The 12,365-nt window shown below is 48.6% G+C and overlaps 1 protein-coding gene across 2 annotated transcripts in view; it reads left to right on the forward strand.

The window, feature by feature from the left end:
• gab3 (GRB2 associated binding protein 3) overlaps positions 1 to 12,365 on the forward strand; it is a 195,089-nt gene that overhangs the window by 98,901 nt on the left and 83,823 nt on the right. The gene's annotated exons all lie outside the window — the stretch shown is intronic.

The raw sequence follows: 12,365 nt of genomic DNA on the forward strand, positions 1-12,365 counted from the left end.
TATACCCACCCTCTACACCCACCCTGCCCATGTAACTGTGTAACTGCTTTTTATTTAGTGCTACTTAGCCCTACCTAGTGCTTCACTCCAGATTCCCTACCCCACTTCCGTACCAAGTTCGTCCTCTCATTTCTGTCTGCCCTCTCTAATGGTGTTCTTGCCCTTTCCAAAAGTCGTCCTTGCATGTCCCTACAGTTCTCCTTCTCCCGACTGTCAGCGTTCAGCATTTCCTCCAGCAACTTGCCACTCAGGGCACTAGGTGGTGGTGTGGACGGAGTATGCAGGAATCGTGATTTCGGATCACGCACTGCATTGGCTGGAGGTGAGGCTTAGCATGGGGCAAGTGCAGTGGCTGGGATGAAGGCTGGATTCGGGTCTTTTGGTTGATAAGGGGTTTTGTGAATAGGTGAGGTTGATGATTGGGGATTACATGGCGCTGAATCAGAATGGGGCGGTCTCAGTGGCCATGTTCTGGGAGGCGTTGAAGGTGGTGGTCCAAGGGGAGATAATCTCATTCAAGGCGCACAGGGAGAGGAGGAGGAGGGAGGAGCTTGGACGATTGTTGGATGAGATAGCTGAGGTGGACAGGACATACTCGGGGGCTCCCACAAAGGAGTTGTTGGCTTCTAGATGGTAGTGGTCATGGATTTAGAAGGTGCTGTCTAAGGGGGCTTGGTGAGTTCTTGCAGTGCATTTTGTAGATCGTACACAGTGCTGCTACTGTGCATCGGTGGTCGAGGGAGACAATGTTTGTGAAAAGGGTGCCAATCAAGTGGGTTTCTTTCTCATGGATGGTTTTGGAGTGTTTTTAGGGCTGCACTCATCCAGGCAAGTGACGAGTATTCCATCACACTCCTGACTTGTACCTTGTTAATGGTGAATAGGCTTCTGGAAGTCAGGAGGTGAGTCACACTACTGGATTTCTAGCTTCTGACCTTTTCTTGTAGACACTGTGGGCGGGATTCTGCCATTCGCCATCAGTGTCCACACCGTCGGAAATGCCGTTGTGTATCACGACGGCATGAGCGGGCCGTTGGGAGTACCGATTCTGGCCCCTACAGGGGGCCAGCACGCCGCTGGAGCGGTTCACGCCACTCCAGCCTCCCATCCCGACATGAACTGTGCGTCGCGGGATCCGCACATACACGGTGGCCTCCCTCAATGCGTCGGCCCCAACGCAACATGGCATGGGGGTTCAGGGGCCGGCGCGGAAGAAAATAGGCCCGGGAAGCGAGAAGCCGGCCCGCCATTCAGTGGGCCCCAATCGTGGGCCAGGCCCCATCGGAGGCCCCCCTAGGGTCAGAGCCCCCCACCCCCCACCTCCTCCCCCCCGCCCCAAAGCCGCCCCCCGACCCTGCGCGCAGAGTTCCCGCCGGCTGCACCCAGGTGTGGACGGCGCCGGCGGGACTCTGCCTTTTTAGAGCGGCCGCTCGGCCCTTCCCAGGCCGAGAATCGGTAGCCCGGTCGCATACAGCAGCCCACGACCGGCGCAGTGCCAAACGCGCCGGCGCCAATGCCGTCGATTCTCTGCTCTGCGGAGAATCGTGTTCCAGCGTCGGGGCGGCGTGGCCCAGTTGCGGGGATTCTCTGGCCCGGCGTCGGGCTGGGAGAATCCCGCCCAGTATTTATATGGCTAGTCCAGTTCAGTTTCTAGTCAGTGGTAACTTCCAAGATCTTGATAGTAATGCCATTGAATGTCATGGGCGACGATTAGATTTTCTCATGTTGGAGATGGTCAGGTGCCTGCCTGGCACTTTTTAGCGCAAATATAACTTGCCACTTGTCAGCCCGAGCCTGAGTATTGTCCAGGTCTGCTGCATTTGGACATGGACTGTTTCAGAATCTGTGGTGCTGAACATTGTGCAATCATCTGCAAACCTCCCAAATTCTGATGTTATAATGGAAGGAAGGTCATTGATGAAACAGCTGAAGATGGTTGGGCTGAGGAAGTCCTGCAGTGATGACCTGAAGCTGTGATATTGACCTCCAAAAATGGGAAGGCAACGAGACCTGGGTGTCCTTATACACGAGTTGCTGAAGGTAAGCATGCAGGTACAGCAGATGGTAAATAAGGCTGACATTCATTGTGAGAGGATTTGAGTACAAAAGCAGGGATGTCTTGCTGCAATTATGCAAGGCCTTGGTGAGGCCAAACCAAGGAATATTGTGTACAGTTTTGGTCTCCTTATCTGAGGAAGGATGTTCTTTCTCTAAAGGGAGTGCAGCGAAGGTTGACCAGACTGATTCCTGGGATAGCGTGTCTAATGTATGAGGAGAGATTTAGTTGGTTAAGACCGTATTTGCTGCAGTGCAGAAGGATGAGGAGGGACCTTATAGAAACCTATAAAATTCTAACAGGACTGTACAGGGTAGATGCAAGAAGGATGTTCCTAATGGTGGGTCCAGAACCAAGTCTGAGGATACTGGGTAGACTATTTAGGTCAGAGATGAGGAGAAATGCCTTCACCCAGAGAGCAATGACTCTGGAATTCATTACCACAGGAAGTAGTTGAGACCAAACATGTTTTCAGAAGCAGTTAGATATAAGCAAAGGGGATCAAAGGATATGGGGGAATGCGGGATTAGGCTATTAAGTTAGATGATCAGCCATGATCATAATGAATGGCGGAGTAGGCTCGAAGAATCAAATTGCTTCCTCCTTGCTCCTGTTTTCTATGTTTCTGTGTTCTGCAGGGCTTGGCCATCTGGGTCAGTTGTGGATATTGAACTTCCCCATCCAGAGTGCATTCTGTACCCTCAGCGCTTCTTGCAATCAGTGTTCAATATTGATTCATCAGCTGATGGGGCAGCAGTACCTGTAGCATTGAGCAGATTTCCTTTCCCATGTTTGACCTGATGCCATGAAAACTCATGGGGTCGATGTTCAGGCCTCCCAGGGAAATCCCTCCTGACTGTAGCACTGTCGCCACCTTTGCTGGGTCTGTCCTGCCAGTGAGAGTGGACATAGCTAGGGATGGTGATGGTGTTGTCTGGAACATTACCTGTAAGTTATGGTTCCATGAGTGTGTTCATGTTTGGCTGTTGCTTGACTAGTCTGTGGGATTTTGAAGGGCTGAGAGGGATAAGTTTGTCATTGTATTTCTGGTGTTGAGGTCGAGGCCACGTACTTCGTAATTTAAATTCCTTTTAGACTTTTTAGTCGTATGTTACAACAAGAGGGCATCGAAGAGTGAACCACATTTTTATGCGACTGGAGTCACATGTCGACCAGACCAGGTAAGGATGGCAGATTCCCTTCCCTAAAGAACATCGATGAATCAGATGGGTTTTTATGACAATGGTTTCATGGTCAACATTCAATTTTTAATTCTCGATTTTTATTGAATACAAATTTCATCATCTGCCGTGGTGGGATTCGAACCCCTGTCCCTAGAGCATTGTCCTGGGTCTTTGGGTTACTCGTCCAATGACAATGCCATTATTTATCGCCACCCTCTGAGGTGCTATGAACCACATATTCTTACGGAAGGGCCCGACTCCACAGAAATTGCATGAGGGGTGGACATGTGGTGTGGTTGGACTGTCCACCCCCTCAATGGAGCTGACAAGGGCATAAGACATAGGAGCATAATTAGGCCACTCGGCCCATCGAGTCTGCTCCGCCATTCAATCCTGGCTGATATTTTTCTCATCCCCATTCTCCTGCCTTCTCCCCTTAACCCCTGATCCCCCTATTAATCAAGAACTTATCTATCACTGTCTTAAAGACACTCAGTGATCTGGCCTCCACAGCCTTCTGTGGCAAAGAGTTTCACAGATTCACCATCCTCTGGCTGAAGAAATTCCTCCTCATCTCTGTTTTATAGGATCGTCCCTTTAGTCTGAGACTGTGTCCTCTGCTTCTAGTTTTTCCTACAAGTGGAAACATCCTCTCCACGTCCACTCAATCCAGGCCTCACAGTATCCTGTAAGTTTCAACAAGATCCCCCCATCCTTCTAAACTCCGACAAGTACAGACCCAGAATCCTTAACCGTTCCTCATACGACAAGCTCTTCATTCCAGCATCAGTGCTGTATACAGGTGGCTTGCCCGTATCTTTATCCCATACCCATAAACACTGCCAGAGATGAGAACTGGATCGGGAATCTTGGAATCGGGGTCTGCCTGCCATTTTTATGTGTTCCTGAGAGATTTTTGTTGAAACCTTTGGCCTTGTACTCATCAGGGCATTCACAAGAATAAAATGTAAGGAAAATCAACAAATTTATACTGTACAAGAAAAGAGTGCTGATAATTGCATAAAATTGTTTATTTCCTTCCTGTTGTATTCTTGCGAAAGTTCCAACGGGTGCAAGATAGAAAACCTCAACAAAAAAATCACCTTTTGCAGCAATATTTAAATCTCTCACGTTTGAAGATGCATATATTTGCTGGTGTATTGTTTGATAGGTAATCCATCTAGATGCCCATTCTGTAGTGCGGGTCTAAATATTAGGTCTTAGTAGGTTATTCAACTGTGAAAGGCATCATAATCAAACCCACACTTAAAGTTGCCCAATACAATTTCCATTAAATGCCGCTGGATAGGGACCAGACAAACACAAGTTCTCAGGCTGACTTTCTGGCCTTCACTGATTACTGTCTCAATTAGGGGAGCAGATTGAGTGCTACAATTGGCTTCAGTATCCTGGACTAAAAACTGGGGGAGAAAAAAAGGCAGAATTTCTGCTCCTGATTGCAGTCAATGACAAACTGGCACACGGTGCAGGTGTGCATTTTTGGCGAGGACAGAATGGAGGTCAATTGTGATGCCTACCATCATTGTAGTGTCTAGACTTCACTGCTAATCAACATAAAGAGCTGCATATCTGTGAGTCAGCAAAGGATGCCTGATGACTTGAGAAGCCCAACAACAGGCAGTATATTCAAAGAGGAAGATAAAAAGAGATTTACCTCGTTTTCCGCTTTAGAGTCCTATCTGTCCATGTTTTCTAATTCAGGGCAGAAGGTTTAGCCTTGTGCTGGCATTTGGAATGTCAAAGGGTTATTGTCTCTCCTGAGATGACACAGTCCATCATCCAGTCCAGAGTATGTCTCATGGCAGCTGACGGCACAAAGAAATCCATTTAGGTCACAGTTACAATAAAATAAATCCTTTAGTATTGACTGATAATACTGCCCAGTAGCTGGTTGACACATTAGTAGGCCATTGATCTATCAGGGGGGTCCCTTGGATTGGAACTCAATAAAGACAATCTTGTTTGTTAAGAGCCTAAGGTCAAATAGCGAAAGGATCATGGGTTTGATACTGCTGTGCATAGAAATCCAAAAGAATTTGATCTGTCTCATGAATGATTTACATCTGCGATGTTATTTTTTCCTTGAAAACCAATGGATGTCACTGCATTTACAACTTGTGCTGACTTAGTGAGTCAAGTGTCCTTTCTATCCATTAAAGCTTGTTAAAGGGAAGGGCATCTTGCGGCTTCGCACAATGCTAAATATTTTATCTGGGCATTGAATTCTCAGTAAAAGTCACAACATTCAGTCACAATGCAAAAATGGTGATTCTGTGAATGGAAAGCAAGATAGAAGTGGCATTTTCTTTAAACTTGTAATTTTTCCTATGTGTGTATGTATGTGTATGTACACACACACACACACACACACACATACAGGCTGTACAGTACTGGAGAAAAGAAACAGGAATTTATGTTTAAAAATCCCACTAAATCAAACTTTACTGAAGCAAGTTAGCTTACACAGTGTCAAGAAAAACTGGAGGAAAGAGCCAATTAGCCCATGAAACTTTCCAACATTTCACTACAGATGCTGATAATCAGAATCATTAAGGTGACACTCATTCTGAAGGATTAATAAATGTGGTGCCATTATTGTAAACTTCAATGATGATCAACAGCCAATTTCTATTTCACTTAAGCCTCATCAAAATGCCTGGTTTTGCTGTCTTTTTTTCTCTATTCTTTCCTTTCTGCCTGTAATCAACAAGGTGGAACTGCTGTGAAGTGAACCCGATCTCGTTCATCAACTTATCTTTTTCCCCAAGGCGTGACCAATTTGATAATTGGAAAACTTTATTCGGAGCATTCAAAGACAGTCTAATGGCTCCATTGAGTGAACAAATATATTAGTAGATGGAATATTAATAAACACAAAAAATGTTTAGAATCACTAAATGTCCACGACCCCCAGTAAATTTTTTTTTTACAGAGATAAGGGGCCTAAACTGGTTCACTGGGCACAAGGAATAATCCCAATACTAAATCCCAATTAGCTTTAATCAAACTGCTAAGCTGCACACATCTACTGTATGGCTCCAGATAGCTCATTGGCGATGCACAGATAAATGTTGGGCCACTGTAACATTGACAGCAGCCCTCAGGTAAATTCTGGGAGGGAGGGGGTGGGGGAAAACAATTAAGCATTGATAAAATGTTTGGAATCCAGGAATAGTCTTCTGTTTCCAGTGAACCCTAATTCTAGGGTCATCATATTGGGGGTACGATCTAACCGAATTGCAAGAATCCCGTGGTGGGCGTGTCGCAGCGCCAAGAAATACCATGCTATCTATCGGGACTTCGTTGAAATTTGAGGTCTGAGCGGGAAATGCCCCGGCGATACCGCATTTAGTCCCATTTCCTCCATTGACAAGCTCCATTGGTTGGAACACCTCAGTGCAGGAAGAGATCAGGCGCCATTTTTAAATGGTGTCCCGATCGTTCAGCCCCCCCCCCCCCGCCCCTGCACCTCACCTCACATGTATAGGGCACGCCCTGGCCCGATCCTCGTCATGGGAAAAATGCCACCAGGCACCTTGGCATTGCCCCTGCCAGCTGTCAGTGCCAGGCAGGCACTCAGGTGGCAGTGCCAAGGTGCCCAGATGGCACCAGCAGTACCAAGGTGCCACTCTGTCCCAAGGCAACCACCTGGGAGAGACCCCCCCCACGTGCCGCCCCATCTGGTCCCCGCTTGTGCAGATCAGCACTAAACAGTGCTTGTCCGAGGTCTCTGAGGTGCAGGGGCTGGATCCTAGGGACTTGGTAGATCAGGCAAGTGAGTCTAGCTGTCTTGCTCCTATATGCAGATTTGCGAATTACTGATCGGACCACAATGGGTGGGATTCAGATTGCGATGTTTCGCGAGATCACGTTAGATCTCAGGAAGCATGGTGAGCCGGCTGGATCCCACCATCTACCAGTTGCGCCATTCTTCGCCGCAGTGTGGCAGGTAGATCGCACTCTTTATTCCCTGCTTTTGAAGAATAAGGATAATGTGGTAACAAAATCTCCAGGAAACTACCAGTGGATAAAGGGAATAACTATTCATTGAGATGCAGAAAAACCATTTACATGCAACTATTTACGATACACAGCAACAGCAAACCACAACTCCTACAATCTCTTTGTCCAGGCCTTGACTGTGGGTACCAAAGCCTGCACTCAGCTTTGATCCCCGCACGCTCCTATTCCATTGGATGGGGAGTCACGTGGCCTGCAAGACTCCGACAAGAAAGTCACCTGGGGAGGAATTCTCCGACCCCCCACAGGGTCGGGGAATTGTCCAGGGCCTTCGTAAATCCCGCCCCCGCCGTGGCTGGAATTCTCCGCCACCTGGGAATCGGCGCTGGCGGGAATTGCGCCGGTCGGCAGGCCCCCTGCAGCGATTCTCAGGCCCGCGATGGGCCGAAGTCCCGCTGCTGACAGGCCTCTCCTGCCGGCGGGAATTGGAGCACCTCTGGTGCTGGCGGGAGCAGATGGCGCGAGCGGACCCCGGGGTCCTGGGAGGGCCTCAGGGCGATCGGACCCCGGGGGGGTGCCCCCACGGTGGCCTGGCCCACGATCGGGGCCCACCGATCAGCGGGCGGGCCAGTGCCATGGGGGCACTCTTTTTATTCCGCCACGGCCTCCACCATGGCGAAGGCGGAAGAGACCCCCCCACCGCGCATGTGCCAGGATGACGTCAGCGGCCGCTGACGCTCCGGCGCATGTGTGGCCTCACGCCGTCCGGCGAAGGCCTTTCGGCCAGCCATTCGCGCCGGCTGGCGGGACGGAAAGGCCGTTCGCGGCGGCCGGCGGGGCGCCAACCCATCCGGCGCAGCCCTAGCCCCTAAAGGTGTGGAGAATTCCGCCCCTTTGGGGAGGCCCGACGCCGGAGTGGTTGGCGCCACTCGGGTTCGCCTGGACCCCCCACCCCACCGGGTAGGGGAGAATACCACCCCATGTCTGTGAGATTAACAGATATAAATAGTAACATTAAAATAATGGCTTTTAAAAGTAGAAAATGTCTCCTTATATCCCTCATTATATCCCTCAAGGGGCTGGTTTAGCTCACTTGGCTAAATCGCTGGCTTTTAAAGCAGACCAAGCAAGCCAGCAGCACGGTTCGATTCCCGTACCAGCCTCCCCGGACAGGCGCCGGAATGTGGCGACTAGGGGCTTTTCACAGTAACTTCATTGAAGCCTACTCGTGACAATAAGCGATTATCATTTTCATTTTTCATTTTATTCTCCACTCTCCACAAATACATCAGTTATCTCTGAATCTATTTGTATTTTTCACTTGTGTGACCTCTACTGCTAACTTACCTGATGATGCCCAATCCATTGTCTACGCACGAGCTAACAGCCACGTCGCGCCGACACCGTCGGATGAGGATCCTGTGGGAGAAAGGACGTTGTCAATGGGGAGGGATGGGGTGGTCTGCATGGCATTAACATCTCACATGTGACAGGTCATCTGGCTGGGGACCGATGGACTCTCACCTCTGCGCTGCACTCTACATCGGCGACAGATCTGTATTCGGCTACCCTCGGGGCCTACAGCCCCTGTTCATTGTAGGGGGTGAGGACTGTGATGTTTGGCTCCACACCGCCCGTCTGGGCCCTCTTCCGTCAGTCATAGGCCGACATCTGCGGGAGCATCATGAACCGTCATTGCGCCAGTGCTGGGAGGGTTTGGATGGGGGCATTGGGGAATGTGGAGAAGGGGGTAGGGAGTACTGGAGGGAATGGGGAGATGGAGGATGGGGTGGATTGGGGGTATGGGTGGGACGGGGAGAAGGGGAAATGGGGAGTATTGGGGTATGGGGGTGGGGCGGCATGGGTGGCACTGCTGGACATGGGTGGGTTGTGGCACAGAATGGTGCTGCGCGGTGCCAGGTGTATTCTTGGAGGGGGAGGGGGTTTCCTGTGCCAACCCACCTGTGTGGCCCAGTGGAGATCATTGATCTTCGTACGGCACTGGGTACCGGTCCTCCTGGTGATGCTCCCCGAGCTGACTGCCACTCTGCCATTTCCTCCCAGGCGGCACTGTCTGCCCTATGGCTGATCCTTCGAGACTCTCGGGGGAACAGGACATCCCGTCAGGCCTCTACCGCATTCAACAATCTGTCCAAGTTGGTATCCCCGAATTGTGGGGCCGGTCTCCTCGGTGCCTTGGCTGCGAGCTGAGTGAGGTTGGGTGTGCAGCATCAATGCCACTCTCCCCTGTTGGCAGGGGGCAGCCTGGTCCCAGCAAGTCAGCCAGCGGGACAGTCAATTGCGGCATGAAGCCCATGGGGTCTCGTTAAGTGGACTAATTAACATTTTATAGTGGTGACTTGCTGGGTCAAGCGTTGGGAAGCTCGTGGCAGTTCCCACTTACTACCACACGTTTTGGCTAAATCATGCCTTTAATTTCAACATTTCAAGCTGCGACCTCACACTTCGGCCCTTCACCATACTGCATAATTTGGGTAGTTCAATTTGGTCAATTCTCTTAATAATCTGGGGACCGGATGGATTGCTCTTTCACGGAGTTGGTGCAGACTTGACCTTCGAATGATCTCCTTCTGCATTGTAGGGATTCTATGAATACAAGTTGCCTGTACACTGTTACTAGGTTTTTAGAGTGAGTTGCTAGCCACCATTATTACACCAGTGCTACTTCCCTCAAGTCCCAAGGCAATTTGATTGAAAATATGAAGGTTCATTGACAATGCAGGCACAAGGTTTAATGGCACTATTTAATATCATAAGACACTCAACAGACTCTGTTGGTGAGTTTAGACTTGAACCTAATCGTCTGACAGCCACTCAGGAAACATTGGTACATGAACAATAAAGGTCATTCATACTGCTTATTTATCATTTGTTTCATTTTAACATAAAGACACCTTTAACTTTATCTGTTCCACTTCGTAGATTTACTTTCACAGACTACGTTGATCCAGAAGTGTATATCACTTTGTCCTACATCCTATTTAAAATTCTGTACATACTGCGAGCCTTTAATACTGTGGGTTGCATTTTCCAGTTGATGAGACTATTTTTGCTGACCTACATTTGGGTTGCATTGCCTTGTGAAGCATAATGTGGTTATTAATTAGCACCTAGAGCAATGTGTGATGTACCAGAACCTTTGCCCTTGGGTGTGAAGATGTGGAGGTGAACTCCTTAATAGACCCACCACTTTCATCAGAGCCACCTAATGACCAAATCCTGTCCTAGTCCGACTTGATGTGAGATATATCAAAAAGTCACAGTGATGTAAACACCGGAGGCAGCAGGGTGCTGCCTGCATCCACACAAACATATCTTTCATCAGTCAGTTATTGGTAATCAAGAATGGTTTCCCCTTTCCCTCACTGAAGCTCATTGCAGCACTAACTGAAGAGTCAACCGGCCTAAGTTGCGTCATACTATATCAGGCAATACCTTAACCCAATCAGGCTACAAAGGAGTTAAAAATAACTTCCGTTTCCTTCAAAAGGAGTCATTAAGCAGCATTCTTAATTGTAACTCTGATTATTACTCACCAATCATGTTTTGCTAACCAGCCAGGTTTTTTTTAAAGACCTTTGCATTCTAATGAACCTGCTGTGATAATTTACATATTCCAGTTTACAAATCCATTTCACAAGGTTTAATTGTGAAATGCAGCGCATATATTGTGTTCATTTGAATATATTTCATGTTTTATTTTTAAAGAGTTCTTTTAAAACCTTTCCATGTCCTCTAATTAGAAATGGTGCATGAATATTTGATGTGGCTGCCAGGAGTGCAAGGCACTGACACTGATGCATGATGATATGATTACTTGAGCTGGAGAGTCTCCTTTAGCTTCGCTGTACCACGGGGAAATCACTGTAGCTTAAAGGGTAGCAGGAAGGTTAGTGAAGGGCATTATTGTCGGATCCTATATTTTGCATTACCTTCGGATCCTTGTTCCCTTCTTTGTCTTGCATGACGGTCTTTGTTTCCCCGATGACTCGCCCCTTCTCTTTAGAGGGTGCTGACTCTTAATGCAGTGTGAATCCCACAGATGGCACCATTCTGACCATTCTTCATTTGAGTGTGAGCAGGCCTATTTGGTTGTTGGGCTTAGCTGATCCACCCAACATATATACGCACATGTGCACTGTTCTGTAGGGTCATTGATTAGCAATCAACAGCAGGAATCCTGGTATTGTTGTCCTTCCTTCTTGATCACGGCCACTGAAGGTTTCCATTCCAGCTCATAATTCCCCCACGGCCAATAAATGTGACTTTGCCTAAATGCTAACGCTGAAATAAGACCAAAAGGCATAGGAGGAGAATTAGGCCACTCGACCCATCAGGTCTGCTCTGCCATTCAATCATGGCTGATATTTTTCTCATCCCCATTCTCCTGCCTTCTCCCCATTACCCCTGATCCCCATATTAATCAAGAACCTATCTATCTCTGCCTTAAAGACACTTGGTGATTTGGCCTCCACAGCCTTCTGCGGCAAAGAGTTCCACAGATAAATTGGTGGTGGAGATGGCTTGCCACTGGCTGTCAGCAGGACCTTCTGGTCCCGCAGATGCCTTTGCTGTTTTCTGTGGCTTGCCTGTCACGCTGCTGAAGAACCCGTTGCAGGGGGTCACCTTTGGCGGGGTCAGAGGATCCCACTGGGGGGAAAGGCCAGAAAATCCTGCCCTCTATTGCTGGAAGGTGAATTATTACAGAGGTCCAGCTAAAATAAATATTAACAGTAATCAGACAACACTCCACCGTGTAGCTGCCTCAGAAGATGGTGGAAGCAAGGTTATTGAATGGGGAAGCACGGTGGCACAGTGGTTAACACTGCTGCATCACAGTTTCAGGGACTCTGGTTCAATTACGGCCTTGGGTGTAGTTTGCACGTTCTCTCCGTGTATGTGTGGGTTTCCTCCGGATGCTCCGGTTTCCTCCCACAGTCCAAAGATGTGCAGTTTATGTGGATTTGCCATGTTAAATTGCCCCTTAGTGTCCAATTGTTATGTGGGGTTACAAGGAAGTGGACCTCGGTAGGGCCGGTGCAGACTTGATGGGCTGAATGGCCTCCAATGTGCTGTAGGGATTCTATGAAATTAAAAAGCAGAACCATAATGGTGGTAATACT

This window comes from Scyliorhinus canicula, chromosome 17, assembly GCF_902713615.1.
Source record: "Scyliorhinus canicula chromosome 17, sScyCan1.1, whole genome shotgun sequence".
In the NCBI taxonomy this organism is placed as follows: domain Eukaryota; kingdom Metazoa; phylum Chordata; class Chondrichthyes; order Carcharhiniformes; family Scyliorhinidae; genus Scyliorhinus; species Scyliorhinus canicula.